Raw genomic sequence first — 17,546 nt, forward strand, 5'->3', positions numbered from 1 at the left:
AAGAGCAAGGGAGATCCTTCCATTTTCTGGTATCCTCCTCAATTTCTTTCTTCATTGACTTAAAGTTCTTGTCAAATAGATCCTTTACTTCCTTGGTTAGGGTTACCCCAAGATATTTTATGCTATTTGTGGCTATCGTGAAGGGTGATGCTTCTCTGATTTCCATCTCTGCTTCCTTATCCTTTGTGTATAGGAGGGCAACTGATTTTTTGGAATTGATCTTGTATCCTGCAACGCTACTAAAGGTGTTTATCAGCTGAAGGAGTTCTTTGCTGGAGTTTTTGGGGTCGCTTATGTACACTATCATATCGTCTGCAAATAATGAAAGTTTAAGTTCTTCCTTTCCGATTTGAATCCCTTTGATCCCCTTATGTTGTCTTATTGCTATTGCTAGAATTTCAAGCACTATATTAAAGAGGTATGGAGAGAGTGGACAACCTTGTCTTGTTCCTGATTTTAGTGGAATAGCTTTGAGTTTCTCTCCATTTAATTTGATGTTAGCTGACGGCTTGCTATAAATAGCTTTTATTATAGTTAGGAACGACCCTTGTATTCCTAATCTCTCTAAGACCTTTATCATAAAGGGATGTTGAATTTTGTCAAATGCTTTTTCAGCATCTAATGAAATGATCATATGGTTTTTTACTTTCAGTTTATTTATATGATGGATTACATTGATAGATTTTCGTATGTTGAACCAGCCCTGCATCTCTGGGATGAAGCCTACTTGATCATAATGGATAATTTTTCTAATGTGTTCTTGGATTCGGTTTGCCAGTATTTTATTGAGAATTTTTGCGTCGATGTTCATGAGTGAGATTGGCCTGTAGTTCTCTTTCTTGGTTGTGTCTTTGTGTGGTTTTGGTATCAGAGTAACTTCAGCTTCATAAAAGGAATTTGGCAATGACTTCTCTGTTTCAATATTGTGAAATACATTAAGGAGTATAGGTATTAGGTCTTCTTGGAAGTTCTGGTAGAATTCTGCATTGAAGCCGTCTGGACCTGGGCTTTTTTTGGTGGGGAGGTTTTTTATAACAGCTTCTAATTCTTCGCGACTAACAGGTCTATTTAGATTGTTCACCTGGTCCTGGTTTAACTTTGGTATATGGTACTTATCTAAAAAAGTGTCCATTTCTATAACATTTTCCAATTTTGTGGCATACAGATTTTTGTAGTAAGATCTAATGATTCTCTGAATTTCCTCTGAGTCTGTGGTTATGTCTCCCTTTTCGTTTCTGATTTTGTTAATTTGCGTATTCTCTCTCCGCCGTTTGATTAGTTTGGATAGGGGTTTATCAATCTTATTGATTTTCTCCATGAACCAGCTTTTTGTTTCATTGATTCTTTGGATTGTTTTCTGTGTTTCTATTTTGTTGATTTCAGCCCTCAATTTGATTATTTCCAGTCTTCTACTTCTCCTAGGTGAGTCTGCTTCTTTTTTTTCTAAAGCTTTCAGGTGGGCTATTAAGTCTCCAATGTGTGCTTTCTCCGTTTTCTTTAAGTGGGCACTTAATGCTATGAACTTTCCTCTTAGCACTGCTTTCATAGTGTCCCATAGGTTTGAGTATGTTGAGTCTTCGTTTTCATTGAATTCAAGAAAGACTTTAATTTCTTTCTTTATTTCTTCCTTGATCCAGGTGTGGTTCAGTAGTTGACTGTCCAGTTTCCATGAGTTCATAGGCTTTCTGGGGATAGCATTGTTGTTGAATTCTAACTTTAATCCATGGTGATCTGATAAGACACAGGTGGTTACCGATATTTTTTTGTAACTGTGTAAGTTTGCTTTGTTACCGAGTATGTGGTCTATTTTCGAGAAGGTTCCATGAGCTGCAGAGAAGAAGGTATATTCTTTCCTATTTGGGTGGAATGTTCTATAGATGTCTGTTAAGTCCATTTGATTCATTACCTCCCTTAATCCTCTTATTTCTCTGTTAGGTTTCTGTCTGATTGACCTGTCCATTGGTGAGAGAGGAGTGTTGAAATCTCCTACTATTAGTGTGTGTGGTTTGATGACTGCCTTGAGTTTTAGTAACGTTTCTTTTACATAAGTGGGTGCTTTTATATTAGGGGCATATATATTCAGGATTGAGATTTCATCCTGGTGAATTGTTCCTGTTATGAGTAAAAAATGTCCATCTCCATCTCTTTTGATTGATTTTAGTTTGAAGTCAACTTTCTTAGAAATTAGTATGGCCACACCTGCTTGTTTCTTAGGTCCGTTTGCTTGATAAACCTTTTCCCAGCCCTTTACTCTGAGTAGATGTCTGTCTTTGTGGTTGAGGTGTGTTTCTTGTAAGCAGCAGAATGTTGGATCCTGTTTTCGTATCCAATCTCTTAGCCTGTGCCTCTTAATAGGTGAGTTGAGTCCATTGATATTAAGTGATATTAATGACCAGTGGTTGTTAACTCTGGCCATTTTTCCTTTCTTTCTTTCTTTCCTTTGGTAGTAGAGTTTGTGTGTTTCCCTTCTTCAAGTTGTGCTGGTGAAGGGTCATTAGATGTCTGAGTTATTGTGGGCCTTGTTGGACTAAAAATATGGAACGCTTCACGAATTTGCGTGTCATCCTTGCGCAGGGGCCATGCTAATCTTCTCTGTATCGTTCCAATTTTAGTATATGTGCTGCCGAAGCGAGCACACCCTGCTACAATTTTTAAAAAGGCAAAAAAAAAAAAAAGCCCCCCAAAAAACAAGAAAACACGGAAGGAGCAGAAGGTTTTATTTTGACATTTTGGCTGAGTTCTGAGGTGATGAAGCAGCACCTTCTGAGGTGAACAGCAGAAAGGGAACTGCAGCAGGACCAACCTGCAGCTGTGAGTCATCATGGTGCTCTCAGTAATGGGCTCATACACATCTGGACAGCAGTAACTTACCCTTAGTGAACTCCCAAGCAGAGATGGGGCAGGAAATTGAACCAGGATATAAAACACAAGGCCCACCTCCAGTGACCCATTTCCTTTACCAAATCACTACTTCCTAAAGATGTACAACCTCCCAAAACGGTGTTGCCTCTGGAGACCAGATCTTTGTATTGTGGCCAACATTTTGAAACTAAACCATAACATGGATTCTGAAAATTATTCCAATTTCATTGCCTATATTATCTTTATTTAAAATAAAATGTTTTTAGATGTCTATACTTTTTATCTTTGATATTATGGATTGATGATGAATATTTTTTCTCTGGTTGACATGTTATCAGAACTGTATTTGTACATGAACCTTTAATGGACTGCTTTCTTAAGCTAGCATTTGCTTGGGTCCTTGACCTAATATTCCTATAAGGAGTAATTAGAATGAGCGATTACATGGTAGTAGTTCCTTTTTCAATTCCCTGTCACTTTATGAACTGCTTGTGGTTTGGCAATTGACAGAGAGTTCTACTGTATATATTAATCCACGAACGATGCTGCCTGGAATCCTCTGGAAAGCACCTCTCTATAGTGACCTCAAGATTACCTTTAAATTGCTAATTATGAGGGGGGAGTGGAATCTTTTGTGGTTTTCTGAAAGCTAAAAATCTGATGACATGCTATGTGAACAGGATTTTCCACTTCACTGGAGCCTCCCATCCTAGTCTCCTTTAAGAAATACTAGTATAAGAGAGAACAGGGGAGCAAGGGATAGAAGGTGGAGGAAGGGAGAGAATCAAATGTGCAGAAACCAAGAAAAATAATGATTAGAGCTATAAATTAAATACGAATTGTAAATATGTAAAACTGTGTTATTTAAGGATAATTGACCATTAAGAAGGAAAACATTTTATACTTTAGGGGGCTATTATTTTATTTCCATCACTACTTCGTCCATTTATTTGACAAATACAATAATCACTGGGTTTCTTTTCAGAATCTGTTTTAAATTACATTTTCTAATATCCTTAAGTAGAGGATTAATGTGAAGAGCAAATAAATTTTTCTCAAACTGAAAACTCTATATATTGTTGTCAACCTTTTATTCAGACTAATTATTCTCAGATTATTTACAATTATCTGTAGCAGTTCCCACTGCCCAAAACATTTCTTGTTTTGAGAAATTCCAATGTCTAATTGTGTTCCATTAAAGACGATTAGGCTGCATTGTTGACATAATAAATATTCTCAGACAATAATTTCCTTTTATTTCCCTCTCCCCCAACATTTCCAACCTATTAAGGTGCATTCGAGTGGAAAGCGCTACAGTTAGCAACACAGAAGCTGCGGAGGAAAGATGACAGACCACTCTTTTAAGAGTTTATTTTTAGTGTAATCACAACATTTAAAAAACATATCCTTACACAATCCCAAGAAGTAAAAACAAAACTAATTTGAAATTTGTATTATATCCACAGAGCTTGGATTATTAAGAAAATATTATTCTAAATGTTAAGAAAGCAAATAGTAGCTACTCTTACCACACTCTTACTTTGTTACTGAGGCTAGATTCCAAAAAAGGTCAAATGCTGTTGAGTAAAATTATATCAAACAAAATGATTAAAAAAAAAAAAACTCTAGGAGGAGAGGGAGTGGGAGGAGGGGAAGGAGTGGGAATTTGCATTGGTAGTTTTTTAAGTAATAAGATAAAATATTTTTTTTAAAAAAGAAACTAGTGAGACTGTATATCAGGAAGGCTTTTAGAAATGACCATGGTGACAGCTTACCCTGACGTCAGTTCATATCCAGTTCTCCAAGAGAACGGTGATACCCCCCTGACTTTGTTAGAATCTCGTCTGCAGAAAAATTCAAGCTAAAGTCTTGCAGGACCCATATTGCTTGACGTTTGATGCTTTCTGGTTCCCTGTACATTTCAAATGTGTGTGTGCGTGCGTGTGAGTGTGTGTGTGTGTGTATATATGTATATATGTGTATATATATATGATAGTTACACTGTGATTCTCTGTGTAAATGATCCTAGAAATCACAGAATCCAATCGACACTTATTTAGCGACTATTAGTTTAAGTATTATAGCTAACTGACTTAGTTTGTTTATATTGTTTCCCTTTGTAGAACAGGATGCAAGATTTGGATGACTTTAAAACGTGACAGTTCAAAGAAACTTTATGTAGTCTCAGAATGCCATTAGGAAAGGCCGTGCTTTTCTGGACTTTAAAACATACTGTGAACATATTATCTTACAGCTTTTCTTAACTGACACCTCATTGACGTTCCTAAGCTCCCAGTGTGTATGCCTCTGGTATACATTTCTGGTCTATGTACCAGTTCACCTGCTCACGTTTAGGTAATGTGCATTATGCATGGTTTGCTATGTTTAATATACAACTTTGTTTACACTAATTCATTATGAGTTACTTTAGAAATCTCAGTCTACAAGCTATATTTTTATATTTATTATTTCTTCTTTTTTCACTGTTATCAAAGCTAACACCCATATTTAATTGTATATGTCATAGACAATAACAGATATGTCATAGGCAAAAACAAAACCACGGTCTTAGAACCATGAATGAAGTAAAATCAAATGGGAGTGGACAATAATTTGAGGAGTCTTACTTACATCCCAGTAATTAAATTATTTCAAGATTTTTTATTTAGGTTTTTTAATTCATTTTTTACCATCTCTGTGTTATATTATCTGTGCTCCGTTATTGTCTAAATATTCCGTACTTTTCCATACTATTATTCTGTATGTGTTTAAGATAAAATTTATATAATCTGTACACTTTAACCACTCAACTTTGTCATGTCTGTATGTTCAATGTATAGAATATTCCTTTACATCTTCTGTGTATAATTTATTTCATTTCATACAATGCTGAATAGATATGAGGGCATTTGTGCGACAATAGTCTAGTCAGTAGTTATATTAATGACTTGGCTTCAAAATAACACAATTTATTTTTCCCTCACAAAAATATTGTGTTATACTTTCATATTTAGACAACTACCTAGGATGTCACATATATGTTTGTATTATGTAGAACATATTTAATTTGCAGTTAAGACTGCACAAAGACAGACTGCGGCGCTCCCTCTCCTGGGCTCCACACAAGGGCACACAACCTGGCAGCTGTACCAATGGCCAGTGTGATCCTAGAGACCCCAGGGAAGACACTGCTCACCATCCACTTGAAAATTGTCCATCAGCCAAAGACTGCACCTCCACCTCTGGGCCCTGTATCCTGTCTTACTACCTTGGAAGAAGGCTTTGGCTCTACTGGAGGCCAGGAAGGATCTAGGAACCCTACCTATGACACTGTCTACCATTAGCTAACACTCCTTGAACCCAGACTACACCTCTCCCCTAAGTTCCATAATAGGGCCCATAGCCTCTTCAGCCTTACTAAGGACCAGGTTGGTCCTAGAAACGCTAAGGAAGACACTGCACACCCACTCACAAAATCCTTTATAACCCTTGTCTAAATTACAACATCTATCAGAAAAAGATTCTCCTTCCTAATAAACAGCTCCAGATACTTCATCTACATAGAATAAAGAGACCTTGTGAGCATATTCAGAACTTCAGATGAACTTTTGACTTTTCAGCATTCCATATTCTAAATATTCCTACCTATCAAAAAATTGCTGCTTCTAACAGACCAGATTTCCACAGTTAATATAATGAAGTTGAAACGCTCAGGTTTTCTTTGGAATTGTTTGTCTACTATACTAAGGATGTAATCTTCCTTCAGGTTCCTCAGTAGAGAGTAAGATTTTGTAAACTGAGACCAGGTTTGCCAATCAACTGCAGCAAAACCACTCAGCATTTCTTTGTTTGCTTATTTCTTACTTCTAATGATGATTTACCTTGCCTATTTTCATTAGCATAAAAATGTACATTGTGAAGGAATAAATTAATTCTAATGCTATGTTTGAACTGCCATTCTATAATTAAATTAGTCAGTTAATTTTAGTTAAAAAATTAATAAATATATATTCAACTTTTAATTAAGATTCGCTCAATAGACTTAAAATATTTATCTTAATTGTATATGAAATTAAAGTATGATTTAATAGGTTTGACTCTTTAATGCTAATGCTCATTCACAGAAATGTTTGTAAATAGGCAAAAGTTTTCAAGAATATTGCTTCTTATTCTCAATTATAATAGCTTTCAGCACATTTTGCCTACCAATAATGAGTCTCCCTTCCTGTTTTTATGGTGACATGCATGCAAAGCTGATGAAATAATCTCATTCAGTAAGTTCACAAGCGAATTCAGCCACAAACTAAAATGCCTCTCTCTGTACTCTAGCCAAGTGTGATACCATCAGCGCGGAAGGTAGAAAATGTGGTCTTTGAATCAAATGCTGTTTAAGTTAAGATCGTTTCAAAGCACTAAGAGAAAAATCAATAAAGGTTACAAGCAACATACTGGAAGAATGAATGGCCTGTAATTAACAAATAAAATCAAACTTTTAAAACATATTTGAGTATCTTCCAGATTTGACAAAGCTGTGAGTATATTCCTAAGTATAACAGTATAAGCATCAGGACGTCATTGTGTTTCTAGAAGTCAAGATCTAGATTTATAATGAAGTTACCAGGATAACAAATGTAACACATACTCCTCATCTTATGACTAAAGTTTGAGAAACAGAAACGATGTTTTATCACTGTAAGTGAAACTTGTCTATTATATCCCTATGGAGATGAAAACCTTCCTCAGAGAGATAACGGTTGCTGAGCTGTCAGGCGTTCAGCCTTCAGCATGAATGACAGAGCATGAAACAGGCTATTTGAAAAATGAAATGAGAGATTGAAGAAGGGGGTCCTTTGTCTCAGAGTGTTGGTGGGAGAGCTGTGTACATAAAAAAAAAAATAATCTTTTAGGAATGAGCTAGCCGATTTAAAATTGTATCTATTGAATTTCAAGATTGTGTGTGTGTATGTGTGTGTTTGTGTGCGTGTGAACTTATAATAAGAATCAAATGAAAAAGCAAAAATGCGTATGAGACTGAGAAATAGAGTCAGGTCTTGAATTCTGTAAAGAAAAGAGCATAGGTGTCAGGCATGGCTGCCCCTGTCTATGATCCTAACATTTGAGAGGCCAAGGACAGAGCATTAGGGGTTGAGATCCCTGGACTGCATAGAGAATTCTAAGGGAGGCCTTTAACACGTAGAGAAGAAGTTGGATTTTTTTTTTGCAAATGTTATTGTAGCAAGCACAACTCTAAATTCACTACTTAATTTTATTCCTTTCAGAAGCTTTCAGAAATGAAACTCAGTGCTTAAAACCATAACTTACACATAACAAATGAGGGGCTGAGGAATATTTTGCTGTTCTCAGGAAAGTGATAGATTTATTTTTCAACCAGTGAGCCATGTAATTTTGGGCAATTATTGTAAATTTTGTCACTTGATTTGGAATGTGGTAGGAAAAATGTATTTGATGTTTATGTTGATAGCCAAGGGAAAATATGTATACCTAATACTAATGCAACTTTAAAAACATATTACGCTCTAACCTAATTATTAATCAAAATTGATTTAATCATCAGTGAATAATAGCAGTAATGTAAGATTGAAACAAATACCTCATTCACATATTATAGTAACATTTTAAATATATATTTTTACATTTCTAACTTCTCAAATATTAGCACATAATTGTGCCTTGTTTCATTTAAAATAGTCTCAAAGAAATCATTGAATAAATATATTAAAACACATAATATTGATTAAACCTCCTTTTGTATTTTCAATAATATGTGTAATCTTTGTTGCCTTTATGACAAAGTGCTTATCAATCATATGAGTGACAAGCACTAAAATGTGTTTGCAAAGATAATTCACCCAGGGATTAACTTCTGTAATGGAGGAGTATCAGCCTACTCCCCAATGAAACTGGGGAAAGCACCTTCAAAACAAACATATTTGAAGCCCCTAAAAATTGTCCCCAAAAGCAAATGAGTTAACATCTATTCAAGAAATATGCTGCAATATGTAGGAAAAGAAATAGAGAAGATATGTACACCAGAAGTGTGTCATCCTTCTTTGTTGCCATCTCTGCAAGTCAGATTCCTATGTGCCTTCAGAGAGAGGCTCACCGGGCTGCCTCTGGGCCATGCTCCCAGTCAGAATGGCTTCCTGGGAGAGATGGTGTTACAGTTTTTCTAACCCAGTTTCCTGCTCCCTGTTGCTTTAAGGTAAAACTTTGCATGTACACAGTGGAGAGGCAGCAGGGTCTCCTGCTCTTGGGCATCACTCTTGCAGCAGAAGTGCTCCTGGCATGTGGCATGCTGGAATCACTTCATTGCCAATCACAGTTTCCATAACTGTGATGTGCTCTCCAGTGAGTGAAGCAGCTGCTGCTCCCTCTTCCGGAGACCTCAGCGCCTGGAATGCAGTGTCGCCCTTGGGATCTTGGCACGCTCTCCTAAGTCCTGTGAAGGTCCCTGCTTTGGAGGGAGTTCCATGCCGTCGGATAATTACTGTTTCTGCTCTTACCTAAGAAAGCAAATGCTTTGCAATATAACACACAATTTTAACAGCTCAGCTCACTGACAAAGGCTAGAGATTGTAGCAGAAATCACCTGCAAGGCAGCTAGTGTATTTCACAAAGATACAGCTATCTCTGTAGACCGATATTTGTCAGAAAAGAAGTGAAGAACTGAATAGTTGGGATGAGTTCTGAAATAAGAACAGATGCCAGAGCTTGGTAATATCAACCCAGGGCAGGTCTGATGCTCAAGGGCATTTGGTAGGTGGTCAACACAAATTGAACTCCATTATTTTTCTTATGTTGATTTTTTCCTGTTTGTTGTTGTTGCTGTTAGTTTTTATACCAAGAGAAATAACATGATGTTGGATAAGAACAGAGTTGGATAGTGGAAACGAATACAGTAAAATATGCTGTATGAATTTCTCAAAGAATAAAAGTCTGGAACCTTGGAAGATATGTCTTCTAAAAAGACACAATTTTTATAGCTTTGCCTGTAGAATGATTTATATTCCAAGATGTTGCATTAACGAAAATAATAAAGCAGCCAATGAGGGTTATGAAAATTCAGAAACGTTATGGTTTGGAAGGGGGAAAATGTTACCACTGTCACTGCTTCCTTCTAAGTATGAGAATACCAAAGCTGCCCCTCTGTAAGTGTCAACAGTAGAGCTTTAATACAGTACTGGAAAGAAATAGACTTCACTAAAATAACTGGGTCAATTATTACAAGTTAAACAAAAAATTCTAATAACAAACTAGGGAAGGTAGAAACATTAGCACTCCCAATTGCTGCAATATAATATCTATTGTGTAAATTTGCAACAAACTATGAAGCTTGCAGAAAATAAAAACAATAATGTGGTGTCCATGTGCAAGTAGAACATTTCTAATTTGGGAGGGATTATCTGTGAGCACAAGGACCTTGTGTCTCCTACAAAACACCAAGGAGAATATTTGAAAACAGTGAAAGAAAACGGGCTCACAACTTAGAAGGAAATCATAGTACATGGTGCAGTGAAGTCATCCCCGTAAAGACACGCCCAGCAAATACGTCCAACAAACTACTCCTGTACCTAAAGCTCAAGAAACTTTGCAGAAGAGAAGTTGGAAATAAGAGTCAGAGGGTCAAGGATTTCCTCTGACACTGTATCTCCCAGGAATAATCAGAAGCAACACCACAAAGACTCATTAGGGTGATGGTCTACAGATAAAGTGAACAAAGGTAGCAACAACAGACATGCCAAAGTGTTTGGACGAGAGGCCGTGAGACTTCAACCCTACACAAAGAACTGCAAGCAACAAAGAAATGTTAAGAAAAGGAGAAACAGTCTTCTCCAAGAAAGATCAAAACAACTGGCTAATCAGTAGCAAATGATCATCCCTGAAAACATACATATAGGTAAAATTATATAGACTGAGCTGGTTGTATTTCAGAACATATATGTATATACATACACTTATTTATGCATACAGTGACAACTAATGGAAAAGATAACTTGAAAGAGAGCAAAGAAAGTATATGGCGGGTCTAGAGAGAAAAAGGGGAAGAGGAAAATGATGTCATTTATTATAATCTCGAAAATAAAAGAATAAATGAACAAGAGGGGGCCAACATGGTTTTGCTGTGCCTTACTAGTCACGTAAAGCTGGCAATATTTTTTTCACACACTTACTGGATATTTGCAAATCTTTTGAAAAGCATCTTCTCATTTGTTCATTGACTTGTCCATTTGTTCATCTTCTAGATATCTGTTAAGTGTTTAAATGTTCTGAAGATTAACCCTCTCCTGCTAGAATAGCTAGTTAATCCTTTCCCATTGTGAGTTGTCCATTTACTTTGTAACTATTTATTTTCTTTAGCTATGCTTTTCAACTTGATACAGTTCCATCATGCAAGGATTTGTCCTATTTCCTAAATCACCTTAGTCTTAGGAAGTTAATATCTGTGCCAAGGTCTAGTGTCCTCTAGGTCTACCTCTTGAAGTTTTAAAGTGTCAAATTGAGATTTTTAGCTTATTTTGAATTGAATTTATAGGGAAAAGATAGGGATGTGATTTTAAGATTCTGTGGATTAAAGGGGGAGGGGAGAGGAAGGGAGGGGAACAGAGAAAAATGTAGATCTCAATAAAAATCAATTTTAAAAGATTCTATGAGTGGATATTCAGTCCTTTCAGCATTTTTTTGAAAGTTTTCTTTTCCCAATGTAGGATTTTTTGGGTAAACTTGCCAAGAATAAGGTGATTATAGCTGTGTGGGTTTATTTATGGTAGAGTGTTTATTTTGGGTTTTGTAGCAAAATGCACATGAGAGACAAGAAAGAAATAAAGCATATTGGCTCATGATCTCACAGGTTTCTGTGTCATTGCTTGGTTCCATTCCCATAGGCCTGAGACCAGCATGTGGAGAATAAAAACTTATGATGGACAGAAAACAGAGAGAAAAAGAAAAAGATGTAGCTTTCTCAGGCCATGCTCAGTGACTTACTTCCTCCAATTATTTCCTAACTCCAAACTCTACCACCTCCTAGTAATGCCATCATAGTTGTTATCTATCAGGAGACTAACTCTTTGATTAGGTTGAAGCCCTTATTATAAAAATGTTTTTTTTTCTCACAAGTTTATCGGTTGATAACTACATATCCAGTGTGCCAATAAATACACATATTTTTTTAAAAAAAAACTTCAAAATTTTTAACTAAATATTAATTAGAAATGCAAATCAAAACTAAACTGAGATCCTATTTTTGACTTAGAAGAGATAACATTCAAAATATAAGTAAGGGGAGTATAGCATAAAAACAAACTCTTGTGGAGTATTACTGAAGCTGTAAATCAGTTCAGCCAATGAAAATAGAATAGAGACTCCTTAGAATACTAAAACTCAAACTGCCATGTGACTCCATTACAACTCTTCTTGGTGATTGCCCAAGAGAACTAGCCAATAATCAGTACATCCACTCACATACTAGTATTTATCATGGCGCTACCAGAGTAGACAAATAAATCAGTGTCCATTATAACATGAATGGATAAAGAAAAAGTAGTACACATACAACTGAGTGCTATTTAGCCACAAAGAATAATGAAATGCTCATATGTCAGAATAAGGACCATTATGTTATTTTAAAACAAACTAGATTCAGAGATATAGTCTAGATTTAACCAAAGATGTACAACTTATACACGTTGAAAAGGAAAACATTGAAATTTACTGAAGAACAGTTCATGTTCACAATTTAGAAGGCATGCATTATTAAGCCAGCAGCATTCAGAATGATTTGAGACCAACATTATTATAAAGCTCAGACTTATGAGAGAGACTGTTATTAAATTGTAAATGTGTTTTGTGTACATTAGTTATACTTCTCTTACCACATATATAACTCAAAAATATTTTCTGTGATTTTGTGGGTTATCAATTTAATTTTTTATTAAAGTTCATTAATATTTCTTTATTTGACAAGAACAATCCTAAAGAAGAACAAAGTGAGAAGATACATAATTCCTTATTTCAAGCTCTTTTATAAAGACAATGGTAGTCAAGAAAATGCATAGCTAGTAAGGAAATGGACTTACAAACCAATGGAACAGAACAGAAAATCCAAAAATAATGCTATATGCCTAAGGTCTATTAATTTTTATAAAGATACCAACAACACAAAATGGAAAAATATAGCCTTTCAACAATGGTACCAAGAAACTAGAAATGAAATAGAAAGAATAAGCTTGCCTGTACCTCAGACCATGAAGAAAAATAAACAGAAAATGATTATAAGACTTAAATCTTTAGCCAGGCGGTGGTGGCACACTCCCTTAATCCCAGCACTCAGAAGGCAGAGGCAGGCAGATCTCTGTGAGTTTGAGGCGAGCCTGGTCTACAAGAGCTAGTTCCAGGACTGGAACCAAAACCTAAGGAGAAACCCTGGCTCAAAAATCCAAAAAAAAAAAGAAAGGAAGGAAGGAAGGAAGGAAGGAAGGAAGGAAGGAGGGAAAGAAGGAAGGAAAGAAGGAAGGAAAGAAGGAAGGAAAAGAAAAAAAAGAATTAAATCTTTAAAAGATTTTGATCTCAGGGATAGTGAATAGATTAATAAACCATAAAACAAAATTATGCAATCAATAATAAGTGTCAAATAATGTTGATTCTACAGCTTCATATAATGTTAATTTTGAAAGCATGTTACTAAGCAAAAACAAGAATTCCTAACTCCTCCTAGAGTTAGATTATGATCACATGGATGTTCCTTAAATGGAAGCCTAAAAAGCAGAAGTAGACAGTGGTACCTAGGACTGTGGATGAAGCAAGGATGCTATCCCCACCTGGAGATCAGCTTCCAGCAGTGTAGGGCTCTAAGGGAATCGATGGAGTTGGCGGGTACTATGACATTTTTATCTGAGGTTAGGGAAAAAAACACTCACACACTCTCTTGATGGTCTCTTTCTTTATTTTTCTGTCTTATTATCTTTATTATCTCTACCCAGAAATGTTCCTTCTGTCTCTCTTGATGTTTTCCTTCTCCTACTTTATAATTTTTTCCTATAGCTTTTATACCTCATCAATATCTTTCAGAATATAAAATTTACAATGTGGTTACAGTATTTTGCAAGGGAATGATTACAATAAATACAAGTAAAAAACCAACATGTTTTCCACATGTCTTCCATGATTAAACATTTTATGTATTACAGGTGAAAAACAAGTTGTCCCTAAGAACTCACATACATTCGTATACAAGCAACCTGTTATAGATCAGTAAAGCGTAAGCAAGCAAGTTATGTTTCCCAGCCAGGTCTCTGACTGGCAGGCTGTATTTTGCAGTTACAAAGAAAAGACCAATTATGCTATTACTTATCTTTAAAGGTAATCTTATCATGAATTTTAAAGGAATCATAAATCTAAATTTTATACATGAAAAACAGTCAGCTGTACTTTAAATCTTTAAGGTGCATACCTACTCATCAATATTTTTTTATATCAGGAGATTGAGGAAAGAAATAGGTATAAGTAATTGGTTATCACCTTTGATCATCAGCCAACCCTAGGAAAGTAAGGATGGTAGCTAATAATTGGGCCGCTCACATCACGCCAGATACCAGAGAAAGATGGCAGCAGCAAGCATGTAAAGGCACAGCAGAAGCAAAAGACACTCTGGAGCCTGTGGTTTCAGGGCCTTGACTGTCTGAGCTTTACCCACCATGGATATTCCTCCTGATGGGTTGACTCCTAAACTTTGATTGCCAACTGGGGCTCCTCTGACATGGCCACCAGAAGGTGTGATGACAACTGATCAATGGCTGGCACTCCTCTCTGAACTGATGAGCTCATTCTAAAGATGATTTTCAGCTGGTTATAAAGGTCTGTGTATAAACTAAATATATTGAATTTACATATACAACATTAAAACAATAAATCGCATGACATATAAATTATACCTTCAAAAATCGTCCTTGATTTTCTTTTTAATTTTTATTTGATGAAGTTTTTTCATTTATTTTACATCCAGATTGCAGTTTCCTCTAACTCCTCTTCTTCCTCTCTCTCCCCCTGCCTCCCCTCTGCTCCTCCTGTTTCTGTTCAGAAAGGGGTAGACCTCCCACAGGTGTCAACAAAGCATGGCATATCAAGTTGAGGTAGGTCCAATCTCCTCCCTTTGTATTAAGGACAGGGAAGCAAAAATCTCCTCCAGGGAAGCAAACCATTCGGTGGAATAGGCTCCCAAAAGCCAGCCAAAGCATTGGGTACAGGCCCTGATCCTACTACTGGTAGTCCAACAAACAGAAAAAGCTACACAACTGTCAAACATATGTAGAGTGTTTAGGTCAGTCCCTTGTAGACTCCTTAGCTGTTGGCCCATTGTCTATGAGTTCCTATAATGCTGACTGAAATGATTGTATCTTTCTTTTTTCATGTTTTTAACCAAACTAAACAATGAAAATTACCTTACTATCTGGTCAATGCAATAATTATTTGTCAGTGGAGAATTATAGCAATTATGTAGTGAGAAGTGTCTATTATTTCTATAGTTAATTGAAAGATTCAAATAGCTCAGTGTCAGGCACACAATGTTTCAATAAAATTCTTCTGATTCCATCAATTACTGGATAAAGCTTCTATGGTGATATTTAAGATAATCATCAGTCTGATTACAGGCAAGGCCAGATTGTGCCCCCCTCTCCTTATTGCTTAGGGTCTTAGCCTGGGTCATCCTTGTGGATTCCTGGGAATTTTTCTAGTGCCAGGTTTCTTGCTAACCCCATAATGGCTCCCTCAATCAAAATATCTCCTTGCTGTCTCTGTCCTTCCCTCATCTTGACTATCCAATTCCCTCAAGTTTTTCTCATCCTTCACCTTCTCCCCTCCTCCTTCCCTTCTGCCCTATTTTCTCTTCCCAATTTTGTCAGGTGATCTTGTCTATTTCCCCTTTCTGGGGGGGGGTGGGATCTACATATGTATTTCTTAGGGTTCACCTTGTTACTTAGCTTCTGTAGGGTCATGGCCTATAAGTTCAATATCCTTTGCTTTACAGCTAGTATCCACTTATGAGTGAATACATACCATCATTATCTTGCTGGGTCTGGGTTACCTCACTTAGGATGGTTTTTTGGTTTTTTTTTTTTTTTTTTTTTTTTCTATTTCCATCCATTTGCATGCAAATTTCAAGATGTCATTGTGTTTTACCGCTGAGTAGTACAGGAGCTCTAGACCGAGCTCCCAAAGTCCAGTTGAAGAGTGGAAGGAATAAGAATATGAGCAAAGAGGTCAAGACCATGATGGGTACACCCACTGAAACAGTCTATCTGAGCTAATGGGAGCTCACCAGCTCCAGCCAGATAGGGAAGAAACCAGCATAGGTCTAAACTAGTCCGTCTGGATGTGAGTGAGAGTTCTGTGGCTGGGCAAACTGCAAGGCCACTGGCAGTGGCACGAGGATTTATCCTTACTGCTTGCACTGGCTTTTGGGGATCCTATTCCCTTTGGATGGATACCTTGCTCAGCCTAGATATAGAAGGGAGAGCCTTGGATCTTCCCTACAGCAATGTGCCTTACCCTCTCTGAGGAGTGAATAGAGTGTAGGGTGGAGGCGTAAGTGGAGGGAAGGGGAGGAGGGGAGGGAGGGAGAACTGAGATTAATATGTAAAATGAAAAAAGACAGTTTGTTTTCTTTTCTTAAAAGAAAATAAAATTCTTCTGAAATATGGAATTCCCACTGTAGAAAAGATTGTTTAGCATTCTCTGAAGCTGTGTAAAACTCGGGATTAGTCACATGTTTCAATAACATTTCATTTCATTATTTTGCTTAATCAAGTGCTTCCACATTATTATTATTTACCTTATTCCAATATTTCTTCCAGCTCAAAACACTAAAGTCTACCTTTTGTTTGATTTCCTCAACTTCCTATCCTTCAGCAGTTCCATCTTCATTCAAGGCACTGCAATGTCTCCCTAAGGTTCTTGTCAAATCACTAATGATTTTTTCATGTTGCGAGTATCTTTCTAGTCTCTCTTGTGAAACTTGATAGACCCAACCAATTCTTTGCCACTTCTAGTTTTACCCTCTTTGTCTCTATCAAGGAACAAAAGCTCCCTTGCTCTCTTTCCCCTAAACTTTTCATCCTCTCTTTCTTAACAATCACGTACAACTGATGCCACGTGCTTACAATCTATCATTGCTCAGTACTGGCTGTCTATCCTTCCTCTCCTTGTTGAGCTAATCAGTAATCCTCTCTCTAAAATATACTGCCCAAATACATCTAAATGTGTCCACTTCTCCTGAGCTTGCCTCTCCTAGTTCAAATACCCAGATAGCCTTACAATTGGATTATATGCATTGATTCCCCACCCTTCTGATGTGTTTTGGAGAGGGAGCAACTCTCAGCTTTATGAATGAAGGGAGAACATTATTAAAAGTACTTAGAATGCTCACATTTTTACAAAAATAATTACAGGATATTTTTATTATGAGCAATTTATTTTTTTACAAAATAATAACAGCTCATAGAATATCAGCATCATATTTTTATTCCTGCCCTAGCCCTAGTCACTTTCCTATTGACTGAATATACAAACACATAGTTGATGAGAATGTACACATTCTGTTATTCCTATCTATAAGCATAAAATATTACAATCACTGTTTTATTTTTTAAATAACATGTTTTTATGTAAAA

General features: G+C 36.4%; 1 protein-coding gene and 1 non-coding gene across 4 annotated transcripts in view; one reads left to right on the forward strand and one right to left on the reverse strand.

Moving 5' to 3' along the window:
• Galntl6 (polypeptide N-acetylgalactosaminyltransferase like 6) overlaps positions 1-17,546 on the forward strand; it is a 1,046,769-nt gene that overhangs the window by 442,536 nt on the left and 586,687 nt on the right. The window lies entirely within an intron of this gene.
• LOC130863268 (U6 spliceosomal RNA) lies at positions 2,530-2,636 on the reverse strand. The gene has a single exon (XR_009055698.1). It is a non-coding gene; the product is annotated as a U6 spliceosomal RNA (small nuclear RNA).

The sequence above is a fragment of the Chionomys nivalis genome, chromosome 20 (assembly GCF_950005125.1).
Source record: "Chionomys nivalis chromosome 20, mChiNiv1.1, whole genome shotgun sequence".
NCBI classification, from domain to species: Eukaryota; Metazoa; Chordata; class Mammalia; order Rodentia; family Cricetidae; genus Chionomys; species Chionomys nivalis.